At 40.4% G+C, this 9,024-nt stretch overlaps 1 protein-coding gene across 1 annotated transcript in view; it reads left to right on the top strand.

Annotated features, from left to right (window-relative positions):
• Positions 1-1,204: 1,204 nt before the first annotated feature.
• Positions 1,205-9,024, top strand: part of LRMP (lymphoid-restricted membrane protein) — a 65,001-nt gene continuing 57,181 nt past the window's right edge. The window contains exons 1-2 of the mRNA XM_015568678.1: positions 1,205-1,313; positions 1,763-1,925. The gene's annotated coding sequence lies outside the window, so the exon portion shown is untranslated. The remainder of the gene's footprint in view (positions 1,314-1,762; positions 1,926-9,024) is intronic.

The raw sequence follows: 9,024 nt of genomic DNA, 5'->3' as shown, positions 1-9,024 counted from the left end.
GTTTTAGTTACATAGGATGAGAAAGTTGTAGGGATCTGCTGTATAACATTGTGCATATAGTTAACTCTGTGTTATGTATTTAAAACTGTGTTAGGGGGTAAATCTCATGTTAAATGTTCTCATTATATATTTAAAACCGTGTTAGGGGGTAAATCTCATGTTAAATGTTCTCACCACGATTTAAGAAAACTCTGACTATAAGCTATTGTACCATCTTAGTAGAATATGTGTTCAGATGGTTTTAATTTTGTTTAGGGTTTTGTTTGCTGGTTTGCTATAATGGTAAAGCATTCTCACCCATCCTTGTCTTTTGTGTGGTCCTTTTTGTAATCAGGGCCGGATTTATGACAACGCACAATGGGATTCTGTGTGTTAACATTTGAAGAGGCACACAAGCGGCCTAAACTTGACAATGTTTCCCTCCCTGCTTTGAAACTCCCAAAGTTTGTCATCCCTTTGAGCTAAGATCCTTATTCAGGGCAAGTTGTTTCCAGATAGTCATTGAAATATTGATACATAGCGTACTTCAGATAATCTCCTCTGTTATCAGAGTAGATGCAGTTTGACGTATTTTGAGAATTAAGGTCAGATCCGGAAGAGAGGTGACATAACAACACTGAGAGATTGGGCTGAGGAAGAAAGAGAGCAGAAGGTCTTCAGAAAGAAAAGACTGCAGGGGAAATACTGGCAGCTGGCTTTCGTGTGAGCTTGGGAGCGCCCTTCCTGTCCTCATGGCACACATTTCCAGCATGATTGGCAACTTTTAAGGAGAAAGGCTAAGGTCATGAAATAAAGTTTGTTTCTTCTCTTTTTCCTCCCTCACTCATTCTTTTTTATTTTCTGCAAAAGCTAGCTGTGCTGTGTCAATATTGCACCTGCTACTGTGACCTCCTTGTAGCTCCAGCCTCTAAGGCAGCGGTTCTCAACCTGTGGGTCGCGACCCCTTTGGCAGTCAAACAACCCTTTCACAGGGGTCGCCTAAGACCATCCTGCATATCAGATATTTACAATACGATTCATAACAGTAGCAAAATTACAGTTATGGAGTAGCAACGAAAATAATTTTATGGTTGGGGAGTCACCACAACATGAAGAACTGTATTAAAGGGTCGTGGTATTAGGAAGGTTGAGAACCACTGCTCTAAATTTGTTAAAAAAAAAAAGGGGGGGGGGGGGATTTTTTTTTTTTTAACTCCAGGCAGAAACAACTAGAAGCCATTAAACAACTGCAAGAAGATGCTGTCGACCAGGAAGCCATCCTCAGAAAGAAGGTCCAAGGAGCCAGTCAACGGATAGAGGATGCAGAGGAGCAGGTAGGGCGGCCTTTGACTATGTTATATTTAGGGGAAGCCTCCTCCGATGTCCTTCAAACCATGAGATAAAAATGGAGAAGGAACAACAACAGAAAGAAAGAAAGAAAAAAAAACCCCAAAGAGGAACTGTGAAGTTCAGTCCCTGGAGACTAGCAGTGTGCGGAGGAAGTAAAGGGGGCGTTGTCAAAGAGGCGGTGTCAACAGTCTGCTGCGAAAGGAGGCAGCTCTGCAGAAAGAGGCAACTTGACATATCAGGACTGTTGGGGCTGTGGATGGAGCTGGGGCACACGGAGCCCATGCAAACACAGAATTGCAGAAGTTCAGGGGAGGCTTATCGCTTCCCTGAGAACAAAAGCACATTTGCAGTTTCCTGTGCATAAGAGTGTGCGCTCAATGGCTTTCTTTCCGGGACACACTGTGAAAACCCAGTATTAACTGTATGTCTCCAGGTTGAGGACCGAGAGGGCACAGCCCACTCTGCCGGGGAACAGGCGAAGTCGTTGCTGCATCAGTCAGAGGAAGCAATTTCAGAACAACTGAGTCTCCAGGCTATAAATACCGAGTTAGTGAACACTGGCCAGGCCCTGGAGCAGAAGACAAGGAAACTGAAAAGTGAGTAGCAACCATTTGTTACGGCCCAGTTTCGTCCCCTCTGAGGTGGGGTGAAAGGACTGCAGCCATTTGTAGAGGTTACAGCTGCTGTATTAGTGAGACAGTTATGACAATGAAATGGTTCCAGAAGGCGTACTGTGGGCGTTCGGAGGCATTTGCCTAGTAGCTAGGTAGATTGCTTTAACCACTGGCTTTCCTTTCGGTTGCTAAACTTGTCCGAGACTGTTAATGCTTTCAAAATTAAATAAAACGTCTCAATATCTGAAACAGTAAACAAGGGGGAAAAATCTTGTTCACCTGGGATAGTTGAGCCTGCAAATTGTTTGTGGATTCTGCCCTGATTTTATTAGCTAGTTTGGACCCATCTTGTGGTAGAAAAGATCATTCCTCCTTATTTTCTTTTAAGGGGTTATTTTAGGGTTGGACAAAGTGCTTATGAATTTAATGTGTGTCAAAATATTAAATATGTGTGAACATCCTTTTAAAATGTATTCTCTACATATATATTTTTGCTTTACAAGTTAGAATATTTTTTTCGTTTTTCTACATTACCTAAAAGTGGGTAAGTGTTTACTAAGGATTTAGGTGAGAAGTCAACTGTCAAATTACAGATGTCAGATTATTTATAAGTTTATTTTATTCTAAAAATGTAAAAAAAACAACAACACCATCATAAACATATAAAGCTTATTTATTTGACCATTTATCAGACAACTGACTTTGTTCAGCCAGCTTCTTGTTCTAAGTATAAATGTTCTTTTTATAGGAAGCTGTTGGTTTGGATAATAAACAATAAACTATAAGCTTAAGGCAAGGTAGAGATGGAGCTTCTCGATGTGTTTATTTTGGATTTCTTGTACCCTTTCTATTGTTATCTGAGAAGGCTATCTAAGAGTTTAAAGGAACTGGCTAGTTTTAAAGTAGCAGTGGTTATGCAACATTTTATTCTTCTTCTTAAACTTGCTAGCTTTTAATAACTCCAAGTATTGGGTCACGTTGTTTCACTCTGTCACACAATGTAAGGCTTGCTTTGAATGACACAATCTCTGCGTTATTTTAATATTGCCCAGAGGGCCTCCGAGAAGGTCCCTTTAGGACTAGAAGTGTTCAGGTTGAGGCATGAATAATAACCAAATTTGGTTTATGGTGTGTTTGCTTTGGACACTGTGCTAAGAGGACTAATCTTTTGGTGCCGTTATATTTATCTTTTGATTAAATCAATACTATACACCCTCCCCATATTTTATAAAACTAAAAATTCATCACTTCTCCCAAACCCCCATGATTTCTTCTTTGAAGTCAACTTTTGTAACTTATCTCAAAATATACATTCCTGATATTATGAACTTGCTACTGTCTTCCCAGTTTATCCTCAGGAGGTAATTGGTTCAAATATTATTGAAATTATTAAAATATTCCACCCAACTGCTCTGGGTTGAATGCATGCATTTTCTTTGGGTGGATAAAGGAGGGTGGATGACTCCTTTCTGTCCCCAGGTGCTCATAACCTGCTTGACTTTAGGAACTCTTCTACTTAATGGTATTTTTTGCTACATAAAGAAGGCAAATGTGTCAAGATTGTACTCTTCCAACCATTTGTTTCTGGAGATCTTCCTAATAATTCTCTTAAAAAATCAACCTTTGCAAGAAGAGGGAAATGTAGGTAGCAGATATTTTTTAAAAAACATATTTTTATTGATTTTTTTTTTTTTTTTACAGAGAGGTAGCGAGAGGGATAGAGTGTTAGAAACATTGACCAGCTGCCTCCTGCACACCCCCTACTGGGGATGTGCCCGCAACCAAGGTACATGCCCTTGACTGGAATCGAACCTGGGACCCTTCAGTCTGCAGGCCGACACTCTATCTACTGGGCCAAACCGGTCAGGGATAGGTAGCAGATATTTTTGACAAGTTCTATAGAGCAGACTTTCCAGACAGGCTGACTCAGTGTCACTGAGGTAAGACGGTGATCACACAAACATCCTCGCACCTCCTCCTATGACCACTGCCACCACATGCTATTTGAGTTCTGAGTCAACATTTGAATTCTGGGTCAGAAAATACAAATATTGAAATCCATTGGTTCTTCTGAAACTTTCCAGTTAGCTTAATAAAGTCATTAAATATGTAAAGCAACTACTTTCTGTTCCATCTAAGAAGGGCTCGCTAGCAAATGGTGTGGGATGCTACACATTTGTTCTGTTCATCTGCTCAGGTCAATGACAGTGGTCACAAACTGGAACTAGGAAGCTGTTTATGCCATTTGACTAGAAATTCAGAATTTAGTGCTTAATGAAGAATATTGTTCAACTTTTCAATGTGCCACCAGGACTGGATTGATTTGAGACGTAACCCACATACCTGCTTGCCTCCATGGACGGTGCCATTAGAACGGCTACATTTCTTGAACGGTTACTTGTATGTTTTCTGCTGCTTGTTGCCTTTGTGTGTACCTATGTATCTTGTTACAAAGGCAATACTGGATGAGTAAATTGATGTTTACTTTAAAAAGGGAATAAAAACATCTTAGATCTAGAGTGCGCACTCAACATACTAGGGTGAATCTAATATACATGCAACATACACTAATTGATCTCATCTAAACCATAACCCCTTTACTAGTCATCCTTTTTTTTCTTTCCTATTGACATGAAATTATCATGGAGTCACTCATTTAATAGACAATGAGGGGATTACCTTTAGAAACCAAGAACTTTTCATTGGGGAGAGAGCCTGAGAAGGTTCTGTTTATCATAACTCCTTTTTGGAACAGTGTCTATGTATGAACTGTATAGTTTAGAGAAGGCTTTCATCTAGATGATCTCACTGGAAACTCTTCTAGCTTGCTATTCTTAGCATGGAGGTCATGAGATATGGGACAGACAACAGCCTTACAACTTTGCGGATGGATGCAAGGTGAGAGCCGCATGTCCTCAGCAGTCAGTACACAAGAGGGTAATGAGACAAGAAAGGGGCATTCAGGTGATGGAGACACTTTAGGGGAGGTGTTGAAATGTGAGCCAAGGAGAAAACCGAAGTCAGGTATAGCTCTCTCAACACCTCTAATGGGATGGGGGCCTACATTTTCCCCAATGAAGGGTGCTGGTATGGATGAAGTAACCTAGGAGGCAGTACAGTTTGATGATAAAAAGCATGAGATGTGAAGTTTAAACCTGTATTCTGATTCCTGCAAAGGAGAAACTGGAGAGAGTTGGGCAAATCACTTTACCTGTTGGAGCCTGAGTATCCTCTTCCAGAAAATGCAGCAGTCGCTCATTTATAAGTAACATAACAAACGCAAAACAGTAACTAGTGCTTGGTCATACTCAGTGCCATCTGTTCTGCTAGGGCAGTGATGGCGAACCTATGACACGCGTGTCAGAGGTGACATGCGAACTCATTTTTCTGGTTGATTTTTCTTTGTTAAATGGCATTTAAATATATAAAATAAATATCAAAAATACAAATCTTTGTTTTACTATGGTTGCAAATATCAACACAATTCTATATGTGACATGGCACCAGAGTTAAGTTAGGGTTTTTCAAAATGCTGACACACCGAGCTCAAAAGGTTCGCCATCACTGTGCTAGGGCATATTCCTGTCACATTAATTGCCTCATCATGATTGGCAGATGGGTAAGGGCATGTTAGTTTACTATGGGAATTAGATTGTTTTATTTTCGATTTTCCTGGGGATAAGATCTGGTTGGAAGGAATAGAACTATAACCTCCCTTGGCTGCTGACAGGCAGCAGGAGCCCTTTCTGCCGTCTTTTAAGAAAATTAAAAACAAGTGTCTGCTCCTGGGCCTTGCTCCCCGGAGAAGCGCTGCCCCTGCCTTGTGGGGCTCTGGCTTGTCGTCGACTGTACCACCTCCTGCATTCACTTTTGTGGCTGCCCTGTCCCAGAGACCCACTGCCACCAGCATTTCATTGGCACCCCGCCAGCACCAGGCCATTTCAAGGGTCAACAGTATCTGGTGTCCTGCGAGGCAGCCTTTGGCCATTTTCATATGCATGTCTCAGTGATCCAAGTTACCTTCCTAGGTACTAATAACTCAATAACTATGTGTGTTAGTGCTCTGGTTCCTACCTTATGCAAACTCATCAACCCTGCTATTTCTGTTCTTGTTAAAGTTTTAAAATTATTTTTTTATGAGTGAATAATGACCATACCACAAAAAGTTCAGATCTTAACTTGACTGTTCAACCAGTCTGACAAATGCACATGGAAACACAGAATTTCTATAGCCCCAGAAAGCTCTCCTGTGCCCTTGCCGGTCACTCCCCCTTCCCCGCCGTCACCACCACAAGGAGCAACCACCGATCTGATCTCTGCCACTGACGGGTTAGTTCAGCCGATTCTGGAATTGAGTTACACAGTATGCACTGCGTCTGGGCCTGCCTGCTTTCCCTCAGCATTGTATTCATCCGTGTTGTGTTCACCAGCGGTATGCCCTTTTCATGGCTTAGCTGTCTGCCTCTGTAGGAACATTCCATAATTTGGTTATTTTTTTCCCTAGTGGACATCTAAATTATATACAGTTTTGGGTTGTTATAGAGAAAGATGCTATGAAGATTCATGAATGGGTCTTCATGTGGACATATATGTTTTAAAAAATATATTTTTATTGATTGCAGAGAGGAAGGGAGAGGGAGAGAGAGAGAAACATCAATGATGAGAGAGAACCATTGATCAGCTGCCTCCTGCACACCCCCTACTGGGGATGGAGCCTGCAACCTGGGCATGTGCCCTGACTGGGAATAGAACCGGTGACCTCTTTGGTGCATGGATCGACACTAAACCACTGAGCAACACCAGCTGGGCATTGCCCATTTTCAAATTAGTACATTTGTCCTTTTGTTATTGTGTTGCAGTTGCAGGATTTTTTTTACATAACGTATAGAAGTCCTTTGACAGATATATGTCTTGTAAATCATTGTAGGTTTCAACGAACCCTGGTATTTTTAATGCACAATTTTATTGAACATGAGGTAACATATATTGTTATAAAAGTCCTCATTTCCTAAAAGCCAACCATAATTGATAGCTAAAATTATTTCAGCTCTAATATTATGGTTTTGATTTTCAACAGTCAATTAATTGCAGGCCTTTGCCTGAAAGCCTCATCGCACAGTCATTTAGAAAACTGTTTTATCTCAGCTTCTTCCAAAGGCAGTGTATCCAAGACACCTGCTCCCAGCCTACATCACAGATGGCAACAGCAGGGGATGCAGTGCCCATTTTTTCTTGCTTCCATGCGAAGCCTAAATGTCCTAGAGACATGGCAGGTCCAGCTCCAGATACATGAAGGAGAATGCAAAGGTGAATGCAAATGAGGGTCATAAACCAGCTTGTTTTGCCTTGTGAAACATATGGAAATAGTTGCTACACATTGCACAAAGCATCTGTTGAAATAAGGTTTACAATTTGAATGTTTGGAGACGGACTGTTTCTAAAACCCAAGATTGCCTCGTAGGAAGGCAGATGGGCAATTTAGACCGTCTTCTACTAACTTGTTATTTCTTCTGAAGCACAAGTTAAATTTGGAAATTCAAAGACAGTGTTTTGGAGATATACAACCTTCAGAAACATAATGTTCCCGGCCGCTTTTGAAAGCTTTGGTTGCTGTTGCTTAGATGTAGGTCAAGAGGAGGATGGGACCTTATTTCTTAATATAATGGATGCAGAGAATTTTTAAAAATTGAATATTTATTAGAGTTCTAAGTATTAAGAATATTTTTAAAGTTTAAATTGCTCAAATATGTTAGAAACGAATGTCCCAGTGCATGGATTCGTGCACATTGAAAGGAAATTAACTAGAAGAAATATTTTAATACCGCTATTCGCCCTTTCTCTATAATAGAAATGTCAATCAAATTCACAATCAACAATGACAGATCGAAACACACGCGTGTGATTGGCACCAGCGAGAGCTTTATATATATCGTGCTTGCATGAGTCAACTTAGCCTTTTATATATGTAGATAGATTTACTTAATTAGACCTGCTTTCTGATTTAGCTAAACTTTTTCCAGCCCAGTGAAGCACCCCAACTTCTCTTTTAGGTAATTGTCAGCAACACAGCAATAAATATCAATATGAAGCAAATTACTGTTGTAGATCACGCAGGGAGAACAAAGGGTAAAGTATTTAACTGCAGCAGTGTTTGATTATATTCTGCACAGTGAGAAAACCTGAAGTCATTTTCAGGGTCCACCATTTCTTACTTCTTTTCAGTCGGGTCAAGTTTCTAAACTTTCTAAATCTCCCTTGTCTTGCTTATGAAAAGAAAATAGGATTCTACTGAGTCTCCTATCTACCTACTCCAGGACTTCTGTGAGGATCAAATGAGATGAGGCATGGGAAACCGCGATTTGGTGGGGTGTCACTCCAGAGTGGTGGCAGGGCTTGTGTCCCACCTGGGGGAAGCCGAATGTTGATTTGTTGGCACCAGGTCCGCGGTCCTGTTTATTTTTAAATGGCCAGTGTGTGTCATGGCAGCTCCTGCATTGAGCATCTGCCCCCTGGTGGTCAGTGCTCGTCATAGCTACTGGTCAGAGGGAAGGACAGACACTTAGTCATTTATATATAGAGATAGTTTTAAAAATATATACTTCCTTCTTAGTGGGGCTAGTAACACTATCTCAAGCTTAGTTGAGAAATTAGTTATTTTTAAAAAATACTCTTACAAAATAGAACTTTACGTGGGTAAATTTCCACATAATTAAAAATTTTAAAGGCTTTTTTTCTGAAAAGAATTTAAATTAGATTATGTATTTATTTTTATATATATTAGCATTGTTTTCATGGCTCCGAATATCTTCAGGCGATTGTGATATCAAACATTTTTTATTTAGTTTAAGATGTGTTTTGGACACCAGAGTAGCTGCTGTTAATTTTTTTGGCTGTTAGTGATTAAAAAAAAAATAGTGGCAGCTATTAATAGTCCTCCATCTAGCAGAGCTTCCTACCCTCGTTTAATTTTTGTTTTTAATCGTCTGTGGGCTGAGAACACAGTCAGCTTGTGAGAATTATGTATAAATTCAGAGCCCACTTTCTGAGTGGAAGTGCGAGGCATTCCCACATGAAGAAAAAG

The sequence above is a fragment of the Myotis davidii genome, unplaced genomic scaffold (genome assembly GCF_000327345.1).
Source record: "Myotis davidii unplaced genomic scaffold, ASM32734v1 scaffold385, whole genome shotgun sequence".
Classification (NCBI taxonomy): Eukaryota; Metazoa; Chordata; class Mammalia; order Chiroptera; family Vespertilionidae; genus Myotis; species Myotis davidii.
Note: the sequence above shows the minus strand (reverse complement) of the source record. Positions and strands in the feature narration are given on the sequence as shown.